This window comes from Typopeltis vanoorti, chromosome 7 (genome assembly GCF_054136105.1).
Source record: "Typopeltis vanoorti isolate ZY-2024b chromosome 7, IOZ_Tvanoo_1.0, whole genome shotgun sequence".
Taxonomy (NCBI): domain Eukaryota; kingdom Metazoa; phylum Arthropoda; class Arachnida; order Uropygi; family Thelyphonidae; genus Typopeltis; species Typopeltis vanoorti.
Genome location: NC_143555.1, coordinates 126,772,311 through 126,793,989, shown reverse-complemented (window position 1 = coordinate 126,793,989; position 21,679 = coordinate 126,772,311). Strand labels below are relative to the sequence as shown.

The window sequence follows — 21,679 nt, the reverse complement described above, 5'->3', positions numbered from 1 at the left end:
GGTCTGTAGAGTTTGGTGATAGAAGGAGAGGTGATAAGATTGAGACATTTAAACTGTTGAGAGGTAGTTACAGGGTTGACATTGGGTTGATCTTTCATATGGTAGAACTAGGGGAAGGTGATAAAGGCCATCCTTGGAAGTTATGAATGGAAGTGTGGCTTTTTTGCATGAAGTGGTGTTGGACCATGGATTTTTGTTGCCTGATATAGGGTAGTGAATAGTGATTGAGTTTAAGGAGGGATGTGATAGACCTTATGTTGTCTAAAATGGGCCATCCACATTGAATCTTGTGAATCCATGGTTACTGAATAATAATAATGATAATAGTAACAAATAATAATAATAATGATAATAGTAACAAATAATAATAATAATGATAATAGTAACAAATAATAATAATAATGATAATAGTAACAAATAATAATAATAATGATAATAGTAACAAATAATAATAATAATACAGGTAACCCTCGTATAATGTGGATGTTAGGTTCTGCAGAAATGGCGTGTTATATAAATTGCATTATGCGAGTCTCAAATCACATGGAAAAAGTAGGATTATGTTCCGAAATTGTTTTTTTTTTTTTAATTATATAAACAACAATGACATATCCAACAAAAAAAATATTTTTATTTAATTCAGATAATTCATGTAAGTTAAGAAAACATATAAACTATGAAACAAATACCTAGTGTTAAAGTATAAAAATTACAAATTGTACTTAAACTTCATTGCACATAATGCAAAAATGTTTTAGGCAAAATAAAATAGTGCATATTTTAATCTTTCATAGCAGGAGGATTTGAGGATTGGTTAATAAACACTGGTTTTGTCATGTAATCACCTGATGCATTACTACAAAAGAGTAGTGGAAACTTTGAATCCAGGAGCTGATCTTTCATTTTTTGAAATATAGGTGCGTTTTTGCACTTTTTTCCAATATAACCTGGATTCATCTGCATTGAACATCTGGTCTGCACTATAAATGTTTATGAACTTTGTGAGTTTTTTGTTTAATAAGATTTCCATCCATAGGAATTTTCTTTTGAGGTGCAATCTTCTATCGAAATCATTAGAGATTTCTCCATTTTTCCATTAGAATATTGTGTACACGAGCAACGCGCTTTGCACTTATTATTGACCCAGTAATAAACACTTTCTCAGATTTTATGTTGATTTTGTTTGATTTTTCGAATTGTTGATTTATTTAAATTCAAAGTCCCTGCAAAAACTCCTGGTTTTTCTTTTTTTCAACCGATCCAAGATTTTGAATATTTTTCTTCGAGAAAAATTATTTTGTTTTCAATGTTGGTTTTTCCCTTTCGTTGCAGTTTGTGGCCTGTGGCCTGAACTATAAAAATAATTTTTTACACAAAAAAGCAAGCATTACATATTGTATGTAACTCACCAGAAAATAAAGTGCTCAGCTTGAGATGAACACACTTATGATTTTTAATGCACTTTCCTGGCAGAAACGAGGACAATTTTCAACAATAAACATTTTATACAGTAAACAATTGATGTACATGCGTGCTAAAAGGTATTTCCCCTAATATAAATTCGCTACTTATAATTACATGTGGGATACAGGCAGACACAAATTTAACGAAGATAAAATTTGATTTTTAAGTCGCTCGGTGAAAAACATATGAAAAGATAAAGAGTTACTACAATTTGTAAGCCATGTTTATATCGGAACCATGTTGTATAAGTACCACGTTCAACAAGGGTTACTTACTACAATTCTAGACTGCATTATTACGAGGGTTACCTGTACTTACAATGTTAACATACTCTTGTTTTTTTCTTTTTAGTGACTCTTTCATATCCTATCTCATTCTATGCTTTTGACTTTCAAATCATTTGTACCTATGATCAATTCTTTCACTTTCCCTCTTTGCTTTCTAACAGCATCACTGATTCCATCTTCTTCATCATATCTGGGAAACATGATTTCATTACACTTTCATCAAGCACACCTCTTATCATGGAATCATTGTACGATAGCCTCCGTCTGTTGTTATGTTACTCTTTCTCGTCCCTATTACATTTCCTTCCTTTCTCTTCTCTGTTGCTAGATGCTTTCTCAAATCCATTCAACTACCTCTGAAATTGAAATTGAACAGCATACAAATAAAATATGTACTGAAATATTTAATTAAATTTTAATATATACGGTAATATTTGATTAAATTTACACACACAATAAAGTCATGTAAACCCCCCTTGCCCACACACACACACATTTCTTTCTTCACATGCTCTGTCGTTTCTATTTCTACTTTATCTTTTACAGTTAAAAACTTTTAAGATATACTGAATTTCGAACTTTGTTATATCTGAAAAATATCTATCCAATCCACTTATATACTTTGTCAGTGACAACATTATTTTGTGACAACTGCAGTGGTATCAGGTTTCTCCTTCATTTTCATTGCAAAATAGACAAAACTGGTTGGAAACACATATAATTAACAGCTATGATACCTTGCTTCAATAGCTTTAGTTGTCTAGTTTTTAATGGCTACGATGGCAAATTATTCGATGCATAGGCCGTGTAGAAGGAATGGATGTGAGTTTTTGGATGTGCAGAGTGAGTCTGAGGAAAGATTGGATTTGTATAAGAGGAACAGACTACACTTGAATGCGTCTGGCATCAGGAGTCTTGAAAAATTATGAATAGATATAAGATCCAACTGAAAGAGTCAGGGAGACTGAATTCAGATGGAAGAAATTGTGAGAATCTGTGTGTAAGAGCAACAATGTTAGGTAACTGTATTAATGAAGGAATGGTTATTATTATGGAAATGATTATGAAGAGAGAACAATTCTGTGTTCCTCCGGTTTGGACCTATCAAGCATGTGTAATGATTTCTGCATAAGTAATGAACTGGATAAGAACAGAGACCTGCAAATTGTTGAACTGTGACATGCAGACCACAGACAAGTGTATGCAAAGGCGCATGGGGATACTTTATTATGTCTATACACAAGTGCTAGGAGTTTCAGAAACAAAGGAGTAAAGTTTGTTGCTTTCGTTAATTATTATTGTTATTATTATTATTTCGGGCGACTCCAGGAGTCCTTAGACTCATCGAGGGAGGCCCTAAACATCATGTCCACACAACTATGCGATTACATTCTCACAGTATCTATCATACCTTGCCTTGAACTCGTTCACCCTCATAGCACCCACAACAGACTCTGGCAGCTTATTCCACTCATTTACCACTCTAAAAGTAAAGAACCCAGCTCTAACACCCCTGCTAACCACACTCTTGCCCAGCTTCCATAGGTGTCCCCTAGTTCTCCCACCACCAGTCCTGATCTCAAAATTATCCTCTAAATTAATCCTATAGAATCCCTTTAGCAATTTGAATGTCTCAATCATATCCGCCTATCAACTAGTTTCTGCAACCCACAAATCTTCAACCTGTTCTCATATGGTTCATTCCATAGACCTGTTATCATCTTAGTCACTCGTCTCTGGATCCTCTCCACCTCCTCCCCATCAAGAAGGAACTGAGGTGACCAAATCTGGGCACAGTAGTCGAGATGAGGTCTTATCAAGGCTCGATACAGAGGTACAATAACTTGCTTGTCTCTGCTCGTCAAGGTATTTTTCAACAACCAAGTGAGTTGATGAGCTGATTTAGCTACTTTTGCAATGTGCCCCCTAAACTTCATCTCCCTATCCACCAACTCCCAAGTCCCTGGCCTCATCAATCTCTTGGAGTACAGTTCCACCAATGTGGTATACTGCTGCTAATCTTTTCACCCCAAAATGCATAACCTTACATTTTGTCACATTAAATTGACATCCATTCTCCTTAGCCCAGAACTCCAATCTATCTAAGTCATCCTGCAAGACTTTGACATCTTCTGCATTCACTATTGCCCTACCCAACTTTGCATCATCAGCGAACAAATGAATTGCTACACTTATATCCTTCCCTATATCGTTAATGAACAGATTAAACAGCAGTGGTCCAAGAACAGAACCCTGCAGCACACCACTAGTCACAGGCCGTCTTTTGGACTCTACTCCTGAATAAACTACTCTTTGATATCTCTCCATCAACGAACCACCTATCCATCTCACCAACCCTATATCCATTCCCATATGTTATAGTTTACGGATTAGTATTCCATGTGGTATCCTGTCAAATGCCTTTGCTAGGTCCAGCAGTATCACTGGAAACCCATTTCCCTTATCCAGTTCAGCCATCACCTTGTTATAAAACTTGAGCAAGTTACTGAAGCATGATCTACCCTTCACAAAGCCATGCTGTCCCCTGTACAGTATCTCATTTTCATCAATCCATTCCTGTATTTTTCCCTTGACTACTTTCTCCAAGACCTTGACAACGACTCCTGATATGCTGATCGGTCGGTAATTTGCAACTGTAGTCTTGGATCCTCCTTTATGCAGTGAAACCATTTTCCCCTCTTTCCACACCTTCGGGACTAAACCAGACCTGAGACCTGAGACTCAGATTAAACAACATGGTCAAGGGCACTGATAATTCCTTAGCCGCTTCACACAAGACCCGTGCCGGTATACCATCCAATCCCACAGATGTGTTCACATTAAGGTTCTGTAATAGACTAGTCACCTCCACTTCATTCATCACTATTCCTGTATAAACTAATGGTTTCTTCATTTTTTCAATGTCACCACCTGGATGATATGCTTTTGCAAAGTGCATGCTCAGTAACTCCACTATATCGACTGATTCAGTGATTACCATCGTCATTCCTTAAAATCATTTTGCTGTGTACAGTTTTTTCCTTGCTTGCAGCATATTGAAAGAACTGTTTGGGATTCTCTTTTGCTTGCATAGCTAGTTTCCTTTCATAATCTACTTTTGCTTTTTTTACCACACTCCTTACATTTCTGGCCTGCACTTTATACCGTTCGTGTGCCTTCAGGTCACCCCTTTCTTTAAATTCCCTCCACAGTTGTTTCTTTTTTTGCAACTCAAGCTTAATGGTGTTATTCATCCATTTAACCCCTACTTGTTTTTCTATTCGGACCCTAGGTATACAATCAGCCATTACCTCCTGTAAATGCTCCTTGACCACTTCCCATGCTCTATCGACGTCCAGCCCTTGCAGTTGTACATGCCATGGCACTGATCCAAGCAATCTCCTAAGCTTGTCATACTTGCCAGCACGGTAATTCCACATATACCCTGTCTTAATCACAAATTTCACAACTTTAGCCACCTCCCAGGTCAACCTTATGATCACTCTCACCAATAGGTGGCAACATGGTCATATTCATTACAGTCAAATTCTCAGATGCTATTACCAGCTCAAGCACTCTCACACCCCTAGTATTTTCAATTATATGCTGTCTCAGATAGTTATCCCTTAATAATTGAATAAAATCCTTTTCCTTCCTCACATGTGTCCTCTCCTCCTTCCAATCAATTTTACCATAGTTGAAATCCCCCATAATAATTACCCTCCTTCCACTCATTTCATCAATTTCCCTATGCATACTATCTCCACCATCTATTCCATCACCTGGTCTATAGCAGCACCCAACTGTATATTTTATTCTGCCAGTCTCAATCTCACTCCAAATAGCCTCAAATGAGCTCCTTTCACTATCCTGCGATACAACTTCAATTCTCTTTGGCTGCAGTTCATCAGCTATCATCAATAATACACCTCCCCCCCCCCCATTTTATTCTCTCTGTCCCTCCTAAACACACTATAACCTACACATTCTATCCCACTAACTATATCATCTTCCGTCAGCCATGTTTCACTAATGCCAATAACCTGTGGCGCCAGGAAGAGCCAATCAAGGCCAAAAATTCTTCCTTCTTGTTCCTAATACTCCTGTTATTAGTATACATGAAATGCAGTGATCCCTTAGTTCCACCCCTATATTGATGCATTATTCTAAATGACCCATTCCCATTTTTTGTCCTTAGTGCTGGCTCGGGTACATGATATACATTCTTACACTCATCTGTCTCACTGATGTCTGCATATCCATTCCCCCCCCCCCTCCTTGGTAGTTCTAGTTTCCCTGGTTTTGCACATCCATTTTCACTTCATTCAGCAACACTCTTTCCAGTCTCCGCACACCAAGTCCATTCAAATGCAGGCCATCCATCTTGTATAAGTCCTTTCACCCTTCAAACTCATTCCACACGTCCACGAATTCCACACCACTGTCTGCATAACCTGCGCATAATGTCATTTGCGATTATGGCCCTCCTTCTAAACTCCTCTCTGTCATACCGCGGCAACAGGCTAACCATTCTAACTCTGTCACTCTTTTCTTTCGCTACCTTTAACAATACTTTCAAGTCCTCTCATAAAAATTTATCACCTTTCAATTCATTCGTACCCACCACAATTATTAATTCTTTCACCCTCTGTTTTTGCACTCTAATACTCTCACTTACATCCTTAAATTTCACACCCGGTAAGTACGATAAATTGGAACCTCATGATGTAGGTGTAGTTCCAATAATATATTGGAACCTCATGGTGTAGGCATTAGTCAGACTTGCATATCAGAAACAGATATACAGCAATCCCTTGATTAATGCCCCCCCCCCCCCGATTAGTGCATCATTTTTTTTTTTTTTTTTTGATACCTAAATTCGATTAGTGTGCCTATCTTAAAAATAAATGTTACAGATTTTAAAAATATTCGATCTATACATATTTTATGGCTAACTATTTTAAAAAATCGCTCACCAGGATGAAATAATTTAGTTACCAATTTGAAACATTTTACAAAGTTATTTTTCATGGCATACTACACTATTTCCATGTACGCTATGTTCTAAATTTACCGCCAAAATTTATGTCGTCTGCTTTACATAGCATTTTGCTAATCATATCTCGTGCAATTATTTTCCTTACTTTTTTATTTTAAATTATTTTTCTAACCTTTAACCACGAGTAAAAGAATTAGTGAGCAAAAAATAGAAGTGTTAAAATGATTCGGAAAGTAATCTGATTGGAAGAAAAACTTGAAATAATAAAGAAAAATGAACAAGGTGAGTCCAGAGCAAAGATAGGACAAGAACACAAAAATGGGTGAATCAACTGCTGAATAAATACAAAAAGAAAGGTAAGGCTACTTCAAGTTCATCATGCATGCACTCAAAATCAAAGTATTATAATGATTGAATTAGAGAGACTTCTTTTTACATGGATCGAAGATTGTAACCAAAAACGGATCCTGCTAAACACTGGCCTTATTAAATCAAAAGCATTGTCTATTTGTAACCTGGAAAGAAAGGGCTATCAATGATGGAAAAAAAGAAGAATTCCACTTTAGTGGTGGGTGATTTGAATGTTTCAAAAAGAGAAATAGCCTACATAATGTTCTAATCGCAGGCGAAGCTGCAAGTACAGATAAGGATATCCAGAGATTTTGAAGAAAATTGTGTAAGAAGGGGACTATTGTGATCAACAAATATTTAATGTTGATGAAACTGGCTTTTTTTTGAAAGCGAATGCCTTCCAAGACTTTTCTAGCCAAATCAGAGAAATCTCAGCCTTGTTATAAAGTCGAAAGGCGAATGAAATTACTGCTAGCAGTATGCGAGCCATTTGGAAGCACATTCTTCCACATTGTGCAAATGATTTTAGAGGCTTTTCAAATGAATCTAAGTTAATTAAATCTCATTCTGAGAAGTTGAGCGATTCCGACCTGCTAAATTTAGATGCACAGCGGGAAGATCCTGAAGAATATGAAGAAAATTTAATCACTGACAAGCCGTTTCACAGAAACAATTTGAAAATAATTTTTGTACAATTGAAGTTTTTAAGCAGCGATGCTTATAGACTGACCCTGGTGAAGAGAGAACCAGTAAAATTTGCAGAAGAGGCAATAGGGCCATTCCATCAGTTGTATGAAAAAAATAAACAGAATGCCTGCCAAACTACATTAGCTCAATTCTTTGCTAAGAAGCAGAATAATAAATTTATATTCTGAATATGTTTTGTCTTTCAGCTTCATGGTTTTCCTTTAACTAGGCCCTGAGACATACCCTAATCCTTTTATAAAAAAAATTAAGGGTCAAAACAGAAATCTGAGGAACGAATTATACATTTTCCCATAGGTTATTATATTCGATTAGTATGTTTCGATTAATGCACCTGTTTTAAAGAACGCATTAGACGCATTAATCGAGGGATTGCTGTATTAATTGGTATCAAGTGCAAAGAATACGGTATTTTTAGGAAGAATAGGAGAGGAGGGGGAATGCTGCTAATGATAACAAATGTCTTGAATCTTGTTAGAGTTGAGACCTACTATTACTACTATTAGTGCAGTCATGTGGCAGTGAGGTTGAAGCCATCTGGTGGGAGGTGGAGTCTAACAAGATTAAATACACGATGGGATGTTGTTACAGACCTGGTGGATCAGTTGCTATGAGTATCAGAGATGAAGAAATGCATCAACAAATAAATACAATGGGTGCAAAAAGAGTAATCATAATGGGGGACTATAATAGTAATAACAGGAATTATTCTTGTTCTCTCTCTATATACAGGGTGTTCGGGATAAATTTGACAGTTTCGTAAGGAAAAAGAAAATCTTCTTTGTATCTATTAAATTTAATGAATTGACAAAAAAACATTACAGGCAGAGTTAATTACAATACTATCAACAAGATTTACTCAAAATAACCACCATTAGCATCGATCACAGCTTCAATTCTGCTTCGGAACCTCGAACAAGCTGATGCTACAGTCTCCCTGGGAAGGGCCGCAAAAACTGTTTTAATTTTATCCATTAACTGGGCTTTTGTATTACTGGAAGTGCGATTGGTGTCTTTTTCAACTGCGCCCCATACAAAATAATCCATGGGGTTAAGGTCTGGGGAGTTTGGAGGCCAAACATTTGGACTGGTGAAGTCGTAGAAATTTTCAGACAACCATTTTTGACTTTTCCCAGAGGTGTGGCAAGGGGCCGAATCCTGCTGTTATACATACGGCCTACCATTGGCTACCCTTGTTATCCAGGGCTTGACTACAGTTAGCAACTCCACGAACAAAGCCCGAATTCCAATGCCAGGGTTCTTCAACACCTGTTCCTGCAGATTTGCGAGGAATTCTGCTGTACGAACGCAATCAGATCTTTCTTCTTGCTACATCCTCGTAGTCACCATTGCAAGTCTCTAGTTCATGCCTGATTGTTTTTACTGTATTCAGGGAGCATTGGGCAGCAGTCGTAATATCCTTATTTTGATGGCGGGCACGAATCATCATGATACAAGTTATTCTCTTCCATGATTCAGGTGGGTTCCAGCTATCCATCCTTTCTGACATCTTGTATATGAATGAAGAAGGGTCCAAACTTTTAAATGAAGAGAAGTGTGTGTTAATACATGTAACTTACGGAAAAATATAATTAATTATAAATATGTCAAATTTATCCCGAACACCCTGTATATATATTCTTCATATATATGTCTATAAAACATCAATAATGCCCTAAAAATTGTGTAAAAAGCCAGTGACATTATAAAAAGGGATACTCCTAAACAAAAATAGGTTAAAATTATATCAATGGCATTGTCAGTGGATTGCATGTAGATATTCGACCAACCTTTGTCAACAAAGGTTGGTCGATTGGTAGAGCTTCTGCTACTAATGGCTCACGTAAAAAGTTAAGCGAGTTTGAGTGCGGTTAGTAGTTGGACAGGGGTTAATCATTCGATGCTGCTGGCACACTCTCCCTCAATGAGTCTTTGGACTCCCTGGAGGTGTCACATAATAATAATGTGAAGCTGGGAAAAGCCATTAGTAATAGCGAAGATGTGGCAACCCTGCAAGAGGATTTTAATAAACTAGACAGATGGGCAAATGAATGGGGTTTTCAATTTAATGCAGCTAAATGTAATGTCTTGAAGTTTGGGATACATCGAATGGAAGCTGCATTGATTGGAGAAGTTGTACTGTGGAGGAAGTAGGGTAAACAAAAGATAGGATCTGGGGGCGATGATTGATAGAAACTTGAAATTCAGGGAACATATTGCAAAGGTGGTGAAGGTAACCCAGAGGATTGCTGCAATACTGAGAAGGATGCTGACCTGCAGAGATAAAAGAGTTATCGTTCCATTGTATAAGACCCTGATCAGACCACACTTAGATTATTGTTCTCAAATTTGGTCCTCGGGATTAACTGTGGAAAGGTACAGAGGCAGATAACAAAGATGGTTTCAGAACTATACAATGTTAGTTATGAGGATCGGCTGAGGGAATGTGAACTGCAGAGTTTTGTAGATAGAAGAAGGATATCGACGTAGTCGATACGAGTAGATTTTGCTTGAATAATACAGCGAGAAGGATACGAGTAGATTTTGTAGATAATATGATTGAGACTTTTAAACTGTTGAGAGGTAGTTACAGGGTTGACACTGAGGAGTTCTTTCACTTGTTGGAACAGCAGGAAGGAGCAATGACAAGGGGCCATTCCTGGAAGTTACGCTGTGAGCAAAAGGATGAGGAGTGGTTTCTTTGCATGGAAGGTGGTTGAACCATGATATGCATGCCTGATAGAGTGGTGAGAGCACGAACGGTCAATGAGTTTAAGGAGTGGTATGATGCTCAACTGCAAACCAGGAAATTATGATCACCTGAGGGTATGCTAGGTTCTGTGCCATGGTATTAGTTATTGGATGAGAAGGATATCGTGGGAAGTGTTTAAAAAATACTTAAATGATGTGATATCAGAATGTGTCCCTAAAGTTTGAAGAATAAATAGAGTAGGAGTGAAATGAATGTGTAATCTAACTAAACAAGAGATTCATAAGAAAAAAAATAATGTGGAAAGATATCGTGTTCATAAGGATGATGTTATTACACAATAGGCTGGCATTGTGGGTTTTAGTAGACAGGAAGTTAAAGTTCAAGGGTTATATAGCAAAAATTGAATATTGAAATGAACCTTGACATGTAAAGATAAGGAAGCCATTTTGAATCATTACAAGGTCTTGATAAGACCTCACTTGGACTACTGCATGCGGGTCTGGTCTCTTGGTTTCCATGGTGATTCTGATACGGTGGAGAGAGAGAGAGAGAGAGAGAGTGTGCAAAGGAGAGTGTCAAAAAATGATATCAGGATTGTGGAATACAGATTATGAAGACAGATTGAGAATTTTTAGGCTGAAAACACTAGCAAAGAGGAGAAAGAGGAATGATATGATTGAGACTTACAAATTTCTGAAAGGTTATACAGAATTTTAGTTAATGGAATTTTTCATTTTTTGGAAGGTGGAGAAAGGACACGAGAGCATCTGTGAAAGTTGAGATTGAATACTGTCACGAAAGGGGTTAGGGCTAGTTTTTCTTTCATAAAGTAGTTCATGATTGGAATGGATTGCTGTTGGATGTTGTGTGTGCAAGTAGCATGAACGAATTCAAGAACAGGTATGACCACTATTGCGAATAGTATCACTTCCTTTGATGAGTTCCTGCCTCCCTGGAGGTGTCTTAATGATGATGATAATAATAATAATAATAATAATTATTATTATTATTCAGGCCTCCATGGAGTCAAAAGACTCATCGTGGGAGGCCCTTCCTAAGAACATAAAGTCTGTCAAGACTCATCGAGGGGAGGTTCCCCCCCTAAGAAACACAAAGTCTATCATACCACTCCTTAAACTCATTGCCCGTTCTCGCCCTCACCATTCTATCAGGCAATGCATTCCACGGCTCAACCACCCTCCATGCAAAGAAACCACTCCTCACCCTCTTGCTCACAGTTTCCTTTCGTAACTTCCAGGGATGGCCTCTTGTCATCACTCCTTCCAGCTGTTCAACCAAGTGAAAGAACTCCCCAGTGTCAACCCTGTAACCACCTCTCAACAGTTTAAAAGTCTCAATCATATCACCTCTCCTTCTTCTATCCACCAAACTTTGCAGTCCACATTCACTCAGCCGATTCTCATAACTATCCTTGTACAGTCCTGAGACCATCTTTGTCATCTGTCTTTGTATCTTTTCCACAGTTAATTTATCCCCTTCAAATCCTGGGGACCACATCTGAGAACAATAATCCAAGTGCGGTCTGATCAGAGACTTATACAATGGAATGATAACCCTCTTATCTCTGTAGGTCAGTGTCCTTCTCATAATAGCAGCAATCCTCTGTGTTACCTTCACCACTTTTGCAATATGTCCCCTAAACTTCAGGTTTCTATCAATCATCAACCCCAGATCTCTTGTCTCCCCAACTTTCTCCAGTATAATCCTCCCATAGAGTATGCAGCATCCCACCGATGTTTCCCAAACCTCAGGACCTTACATTTTGCTGCATTAAACTGAAACCCCCATTCATTTGCCCATCTATCTAGCTTATTCAAATCCTCTTGCAGGGCTACCACATCTGAACTATTACTAATAATCCTTCCCAGCTTCGCATCATCCGCAAACAACCAAATATCTCCTTGCAATCCACTGGCAATGTCATTGATATAAAGGTTAAACAATATAGGTCCTAGTACTGAGCCCTGTGGGACCCCACATGTAACCTTCTGTCTCCTTGAAACTGCTCCACCATACACAACTCTCTGATACCTATCAGACACCCAATCCTGAATCCAGTTGACCAATCTGACATCCAGACCCATGTGTTGCAACTTAAATATCAGCTTATCATGTGGCACCCTGTCAAATGCCTTTGCTAAGTCTAAGAAAATTGCAGTATATGCCTTTCCCTCATCTATTGTTCTTGTAACTTTATTATAAAAGGCTAGCATATTGCTAAATCATAATAATAAAGAATTAATAATAACTTTTAGTATTGTGAATATTTCAACCAGAAATTAATGGGCCATCATCAAGTGCATCTGCATAATCACAAGGTAAATCTAGCACAAAGACTTAATCCTATTTACAGAGCTGAGCTATGTGCTAGAATACCACTGTACAGGTGGTTACAAAAGAAAATGAGATCATAATTAAAACTAAAATTAAGGCACATAAATTTACAAAATTTGGATAAATAAAATGATTGAACTACACAGCAGTATATTAAAAAAGAGGGTATACTATTACTTGCCATTAATGAGGTTGAAATATCTCTAAAAGCTTGGCAGTGAATAGGCAATTATTCTGATTTAAGTTTAGGCAGTGTTGAAGTGCTTCAGCATTCTCTTTAAATTAGCTCTCAAACCTTAACTAGCAGTGATGTAAGATGAGTATTTGATTAGAGGATACTATGATCAGTGTCCACTCTATCCATGCTGAGTAAAGTCGGAGTTTTAGGTTTATTGTTATTGATATAAGGTAGGTGTTCTTGTAGTTGTTTTTCAGCTGAACGTCTGGTTTGTCCAAAGTATGAGTATGGAGGCACTCCGAATGAACCTGGTAAACACCAGGTATGGAGGGGGGAGAGAGGGGGGGGCTGTTTATCTTTCATGAATGATAACCAGGAGGAGATTTTGTTGATAGAGAAGAAAGTAGGGATTACATTCTAATAATGTCTAATAATCTTTAGTTGCTCTAGTCATAATTTCTGTCAAAACCAAAACCTCTTAAAGTTCAAGAAGGTTTGATGTAAGAAGACTTGATTTCAAGTCTTCTTACATTAAATACGGTTTCCTGAAAAATATCAAGAAATATTGTGTTTTCTATATTTCTTAGAAACTAATGTTTCATTGAGCACTATGCAGCTAATTTTTTTTTTTTTTTTCCCCCAGAAGAGTAGATTTTGAACATATTTCCAGTATCAAAGAGCAAAATAATCAAAATTTATTAAAGCATTGTATCTAAAAGCTTTGTGTTATTCAATAATTTCCAATTTAATGCCACAGGCAACTCAAAGTGTGTGGGCCAGATTGTGGCCTGCAAAGAGAAATCCATTATTTTAATTTTTTTGACATAAAAGTTGGCTGAAAGGAGTGAATTTATGTATTTGTATGTTGTAACAATTTATACCTCAACTGTAAAAAAGTAAGGATATAATTATAATAAGGGAAGTAATTGTAAGGGTATAAAAAAAATATCCTTCAGCTAGGCTAAAGAAGCTTGTGATGCAATAAGGAGTAGGTAGAACAAGCCACACAGAGATCAATGTGTGGTGCATCCTGTATGATCAATTCAGCTCACTGTGCTTATGAGCACAGTTGCATTTGTAGTGCAAATATGTTTGGGCATTTCTGTGAGTAATATATATATATACATATTTACTTGCCTTTTCAAAATGAATGTTTATTCTTCTTCTCTCTTCCATCATCTATGTGGATGATGATGAGGCCGAATGAATTCTTTATTTATTACACCTTATTATGTTTGTTACAATGTTTATTACATCTTAATATGTCACTAGAAGGGAGTTCTATAAAATGTTATAGAATTGCTGTAGTTTGACACACACTCACATATATATATATATATATATATATATACAGCATAGCACTAGTCTTTATAAAAAATGAAATCAACTGACTTGCACTTATGTTTGAGCATAAAATGTGGCCCACGAACAAGAAAAGGTTGCTCATTTTAGGCAAACACTAGACAAAAGCTCCTAAAATGTTAGACTATAGTCTCATACAAGCTACCAATGAATTTTTAACATTGGTTATTGCAAATTACTGTTATCATTAGCAAAACTATGTATGCAACATATTTGTTGTGGAAGATTCACTCAATCAGCAATGTATCTATGACTCGGAACCTTAAACTTATTCTACTCTTAGTATTCAAAGCATATTTCAGATATCCATTCTATCCACTGACTACCCTCCACAGGAAACAACTTCCCCTTGCTATTATTTTCACAATAGCCTTATGCAACTTCTAATGGATTGTTCCCCCCCCCCCCACACACACTCTATTTACAATGCTTTCTATGTTCATCCTATAAAAATCCCTTTGCCTTCACATTTCAGTCATATCATCACATCATCATCATCAAATTCCTGCCATGTACCCTCAAGGGGTGTACAGGATATGATGGTACTACATGAAAAATTACATCATTATTAATTTCCTATCTACAATTTTCCTCCAAATCAGTCTGCTACTTGTCAAGACTCCAACATTATCAGATCTTATATTTCTATCGTCTAAAGAACTTTGTACTGTATCAATCCACCTATATCTTGGTCTTCCTCTGGGTCGTTTTGCTGCCAACCTGGCAGAGAACACTTGTTTTGCCAATCTTTCCTCGTCCATTCTGTTTACGTGACCATACCACCTGAGATTAGCTCTGCTAACGCATTCCTGGATGCTGACAATGTTAAGTTCTTTCCTAATATCCTCGTTTTTAATATGATATTGCCATTGATGCCATCTGTTCATGCCCCTAATCTTTCGCAGGATTCTCTTATCTGCGGTCTCTAGTCTTTGGTCAAGTGTTTTACCTCTGACCCAGCTCTCAGATCCATAAGTTAAAAATGGTTTACAGCTAATTTAGTGTTCCAACCAATTTCTTACCTCTGACCCAGCTCTCAGATCCATAAGTTAAAACTGGTATACAGCTAATTTAGTGTTCCGACCAATTTCTCTCTTATTCCATATGAATTTATTCAATTGACTTCCTACTATACCAGCTTTATTGATTCTGTTGTCTATTTCCATATTTAATTTACTATCTTCACTAAAAATCGTGCCTAAGTAGGTGAAATGTTTTACTTGTTCCACAGGTTCTCCGTTCACAATGCAGTTGACATTTTCAACGATTTTGCCTATTTTCATTGTCTTTGTCTTTTTATGGGGTGCTTAAGGGTCAAAGTTGTATAACTGAGAGGAGACCTCCACATAGCCTTTAAAGGAATGCGGAGAACCGACCAGGGCTTCTAACCTAATGTCCAATCCTCACCTTCTCGTGGTGCACCCTGCTGGGTATCTACTTGGATACTGAACGGACGAGGATGGGCTGGCAATTTGGGATTTAGCTGACCAAATTGTATTCTTATTGGCTAAACCAAAATATAGAATGATGATACAACATGACAAAATTTCACGCTGGCTGGGGCGTCGCCCGGTTAAACAAGGCCCCCGTTGTTTTCGTCAGGGAACCAGGGCAAACAGCAAAAAGTCAGCTACTGGAACAAATCTGAAAATAAACCCCAACTCGACATCACCAGAGTTAAAGATCGGTACTATCAACGTAAGAAGCCTGAATGGCAAAGAAATGGAGCTAGCTGAGGAATTAGATAAGTACCAGATCGACAAAATAGGGGTGACTGAAACAAAAAGAGACCAAAACTGGTGAGCTCTTTCTGAGCAATAAATACAAAATGTTATATTCAGGCAATGACAATCAAGGAAAAGAAGGAGTAGCCATAGTATTCAACACAAAATACGAGGCTAATCTTCTTGAATGGCAGGCAGTCTCAAGTAGAGTAATGTGGGCAAATATGAGAATGGGGACCTGGACAATGAGACTTATTTGTGCCTATGGTCCCACAGAAGGTTCTACTAAGGTAGAAGTGGGGGAATTTGTTGATGCTTTAGAAAAAGCAACTGACACAATGAAAAAGGAAAAGTTGGTCCTTGTTCTAAATAGCAGAGTAGGAAATGATTGTGAGACATATAAAAATATTTTGGGAAAATTTGGAGAAAAGAGCAAAGCTAATAATAATGGCAAATATCTGTTGGATTTTTGCTCAGCACATGGACTGCTTATTACTAACACCATGTTCCAACATAAAATTGTGCACAAATTCATATGGAAAAAAGAGGAAAGGAATAAGAAAAGTCTCATTGACTATGTTATTGTTGATAGTGATGTTTTCTCCCTGGTGCAGGACACCAGAGTCTACAGAGGATTTGAAATTGGAAGTGATCACGATTTAGTCTTGAGCAGGATAAAATTGAATTTCATACTGTAAAGAATAACATGTAAGAAAGTTTTAAAGCGAATAAAACTTGAGCAGCTCTCAGATGTGAACTGTAGACTAAAGTACACAAAGATTATTAAAGAAAAAATGAAAGAGTTTGAGAACAGGAATCAAACCTTGGAGATTCAGTGGCAAACTCTGAAGAAAACATTGACTGATTCTTCCAGAGAGGCATGTGGTGAGGTTGTCTGTAAGGATAAAAAAATAAGAACTCCCTGGTGGACAGAGGAAGTTAAAGAGGAAGTGAAGGAAAAGAAGAAAGCATACCAAAAGTTCCTGTCAAATAAGTCAGCTTGTGCTCTTAGAGACTATAGAGACAAATGCAAGAAGGCTAAACACTATGTAAAACAAGCTAAACAAAAGTCATGGGAGGACTTTGGCAAGAATATAGAAAATAAATATCAAGAAGATGGCAAAATATTCTGGAGGTTGTTGAAGAAGCTTAAGAATGGAGGAAAGAGTGCTGTAAAAGGAATTAGAGATGATAAAGGTGACATGAGAACGGGAGAAAAAGATATCCTTGAAGTATGGAGTAATTACTTTGAAAAACTGCTAAATGAAACAAGCAGTGATGACAGCACAGTGGTAAAAAACACTGACCAGGCATGCAGTCAGGAATACATATCCATACTTGAAGTAGAAAAAGCCATCAAAGGCTTGAAATGTGGAAAGGCAGCAGGGGTAGATGATATTTGACCAGAAATGCTGAAGTATGGTGGTATAAGAGTCTCACAGTGGCTGCACTGAATAGTTCAGAAAGCCCGGACAGAGGGACGAATTCCCGATGATTGGAGTAGAGCTCTCATAGTACCCATATATAAAAAGGGAAATAAAACTGCATGTGAGAATTACAGAGGTATTTCTCTACTGAGTGTTCCTGGCAAGATCTATGCAAGTATACTTGAGAAACGGTTGAGAAGAATCGTAGAAGAAAAGCTTGGTGAAGAACAAGCTGGATTCAGGCCAAATAGAGGCTGTCAGGATCAGATCTTCACTTTACGACAAATAGTCGAGAAAGCATGGGAATATAACAAAGATCTGTATTTAAGTTTTGTTGATCTGGAAAAGGCATATGACAAGGTGCCAAGAGAGAAGCTATTCAATACGCTGCAGTTATATGGTGTGAATGGGGCATTATATCAAGCAATACTTCGTGTTTATTTGAGTTGTAAGTCAGCAGTTAGAATTGAAGGAAGTACAGGAAGATGGTTTAATGTTAAATCTAGTGTGAGACAAGGATGTACATTATCCCCTCTGTTATTCATTATCTATATGGATCACATTATGAAGGAAAGTGGTATTAAACATGATATCAAAATTGGAGATGTTAATGTCAGCTCTTTGCTTTATGCAGATGATGTTATATTTCTAAATAAATCTGCTACAACTCTGCAAGATTCTCTGACTAAATTGAATAGCTGTTGTAATAGATATGGTATGATGGTCAGCAGTAAAAAGACAAACACAATGAAAATAGGTAGAATCATTGAAAATGTCAAATGTGTTGTGAATGGAGAACCTGTGGAACAAGTAAAACATTTCAGCTATTTAGGCACGATTTTTAGTGAAGATGGTAAATTAAATATAGAAATAGACAACAGAATCAGCAAAGCTGGTATGGTGGGAAGTCAATTGAATAAATTCATATGGAATAAGAGAGAAATTAGTTGTATACAAGACAGTGTTCAAACCAGTTTTAACTTATGGATCTGAGAGCTGGGTCAGAAGTAAAACACTTGACCAAAGACTAGAGACCACAGATATGAGAGTCCTGAGAAAGACTATAGGTGTGAACAGATGGCATCAATGGCAATATCATATTAAAAACGAGGATATTAGGAAAGAACTTGACATTATTAGCATCCAGGAATGCGTTAGCAGATCTAATCTCAGGTGGTATGGTCACGTAAACAGAATGGACGAGGAAAGATTGGCAAAACAAGTGTTCTCTGCCAGGTTGGCAGCAAAATGACCCAGAGGAAGACCAAGATATAGGTGGATTGATACAGTACAAAGTGCTTTAGACGATAGAAATATAAGATCTGATAATGTTGGAGTCTTGACAAGTAACAGACTGATTTGGAGGAAAATTGTAGATAGGAAATTAATAATGATGTAATTTTTTTCATGTAGTACTATCATATCCTGTACACCCCTTGAGGGTACATGGTAGGAATTTGATGATGATGAAGATGATGATTGTCATTTTATTGCTGACCTTCATACCATATCTATTACAAGTTATTCAATTTAGTCAAGGAATCTTGCAGACTCGTAGCAGATTTATTGATGAGTATAACATCATCCGCATAAAGCAAAGAGCTGACATTAACATCTCCAATTTTAATATCATGTTCAATACCACTTTCCTTCATAATGTGATCCATATAGATAATGAATAACAGAGGGGGGGGGGGTACATCCTTGTCTCACACCAGATTTAACATTAAACCATCTTCCTGTATTTCCATCAATTCTAACTGTTGACTTGCAACTCAAATAAAGACTAAGTATTGCTTGATATAATGCCCCATTCACACCATATAACTGTAGCATATTGAATAGCTTCTCTCTTGGCACCTTATCATATGCCTTTTCCAGATTTACAAAACTCAAATAGAGATCTTTGTTATATTCCCATGATTTCTCATCTATTTGTCGTAAAGTGAAAATCTGATCCTGACAGCCTCTATTTGGCCAAAATCCAACTTGTTCTTCACCAAGCTTTTCTTCTACAATTCTTCTCAACCGTTTCTCAAGTATACTTGTAGAAGAGAGAGGTATGGGAATGAAAGAAGAGGAGAGAATGGAAACAATAGGAGCGAGGGAATGGTAAGAGGTATAATGTATGGCAACTCACTGATCCGTGGTGTTCAAGATAGGATGCGTGAGGAGTGTTTGCCAGGAGGAACATAGAAAGGGTGGCTATGGCAATTAAGAGAGGTGAAAGGGTGGATGAGATGATTGTGATGGTAGGAACGAATGACTTGAGTGGTAATGTAAGTCGGGCAGCGAGAGATATGAGATTTTTGCTTGAGACTGTACGGAAGCAGACAGAGAGAGGAAAAATAATGTGCGTGTTGCCTAGGTATGATAATGATGAGCTGAGCAGAAGAGCGGTGATATTGAATGGCATAATAGCGAGAATGTGTGACAAGAGAGGACTGGTATATGTGGATGCTTGGAGTGCATTTGAGGAAAAAGAGGAATTGTATGCGAGAGACCGTTTACATTTGAATGAGGAAGGACGTAGGTATCTGGAGAGATTGCTGTTCTGAACAAGTCAGTGTGTCCCAGGGAGGATGATAGCAGGGGTGGCCTCTTGTGGGAATGGATACTTGGGGGAAGGGAGACAATGTCAGATAACACTGAGCCCATTGGAGTCTACAAGGAATAATGCTGGGTATAGAAACAATGGCATTTATATGCTTTATACTAATGCCAGGAATATCCGGAATAAGGGAGAGGAATTGGTGGCGCAGATAGCATCAGCCTGGCCAAAAATTATTGCGATCACTGAGACGTGGTTGACAGAAGGGGATATAACAACAGGAATAGAAGTTGCTGGGTATAGCATTTTTCGTCAGGATAGGAGGGGAAAGCGTGGTGGTGGGGTACTGCTTATGATAAGTGATGACCTATGTCCGCTAAGAGTGGAGAATTTGGAAGGAAGTGAGACAAATGATTTTGAGAGTGTGAGGTAGAGGTAGGCAAGACAGGATATTTAGTGGGGTGTTCCTACAGACCCAGGAGCACAGAGGATGGGGACCAGGAGATGTTTAGACAGCTAAGTTTGGCAAGTGCAAGAAGAATGATTGTTATGGGAGATTTTAACTTCAGTAGTATAAATTGGAGAGAGGAAGATGCATGTAGCAATAGGGGAATGGAATTTCTAGAATTCTTGAGGGACAAATGTCTTAGACAACATGTAACAGAGGGAACAAGAGGTTCAAAAGTTTTGGATTTGGTTATAGCATCAGAAGAGTTGATAATAACTGAGTTGATGTCTCTCCCACCAGTTGGAGAGAGTGACCATATGGTGTTGACTTAGAAAATGAATAGACATGCAGGAGTATCAAAGAGACGGGAACTTATGTGGAATTATAAGGCAGATGATTATAATAGTCTTAGACGTCAACTTCGGGAAGTTTCATGGAGGCAGGAATTGGAAGGCCGGGATATCACTAGTGCGTGGGAAATTGTGAAAGAATATTTGTTATCAGCAATGGTAAGTTGTATACCACGAGTGAAGAAGAGGACACAATTTGGAGTAAAGTGGATGACAAACAATATTAAACAGGAATTGCATGCGAAAAAGAGGCTATGGAAGAGATATAAGGAGACAGGTGAAGCGATGCATGAGGAATATAAGACACAGGCCAGAAGAGTGACTAGTGTGGTAAGGAAAGCAAAACTGGAATATGAGAGGAGATTGGCCCTAAGATCCAAAGAAAATCCTAGGGAATTTTTTAGCTATGTGGCCAGTAGGAGGAGAAATGACTGTGGAAGAATGATATTGTGGGATAAAAATGGGAATAGAGTGACTTATGCAGAGGACATAGTGGAATTGTTCAATGAACACTTTATTGGAGTATTCCATCCTAGATGAGTCAGTTTTAATGCTAGAGGGATAGGACTGATTCGAGGTCTGGAGGTACAGGAGGAGAGTGTGTTTCAGATACTGAGTACTCTGGATGTCAGTAAAGCTGTGGGACTGGATGGTATTTCACCACGAGTTTTGAGAGAATGTGCTAGGGAATTGACAGTGCCTTCAACATGGCTTTTCAATGAAAGTCTGGCTTTGGCAAAGGTGCCCAGGGAATGGAAGGCAGGT

At 37.7% G+C, this 21,679-nt stretch overlaps 1 protein-coding gene and 1 long non-coding RNA gene across 6 annotated transcripts in view; one reads left to right on the top strand and one right to left on the bottom strand.

Moving 5' to 3' along the window:
- The window catches only part of LOC150105044 (uncharacterized), a 133,361-nt gene that overhangs the window by 44,467 nt on the left and 67,215 nt on the right, over nt 1-21,679 (bottom strand). Inside the window, exon 2 of the long non-coding RNA XR_016548563.1 lies at nt 1,871-2,107. This is a non-coding gene — a long non-coding RNA (uncharacterized LOC150105044). The remainder of the gene's footprint in view (nt 1-1,870; nt 2,108-21,679) is intronic.
- The window catches only part of LOC150105045 (uncharacterized), a 114,868-nt gene that overhangs the window by 26,043 nt on the left and 67,146 nt on the right, over nt 1-21,679 (top strand). The gene's annotated exons all lie outside the window — the stretch shown is intronic.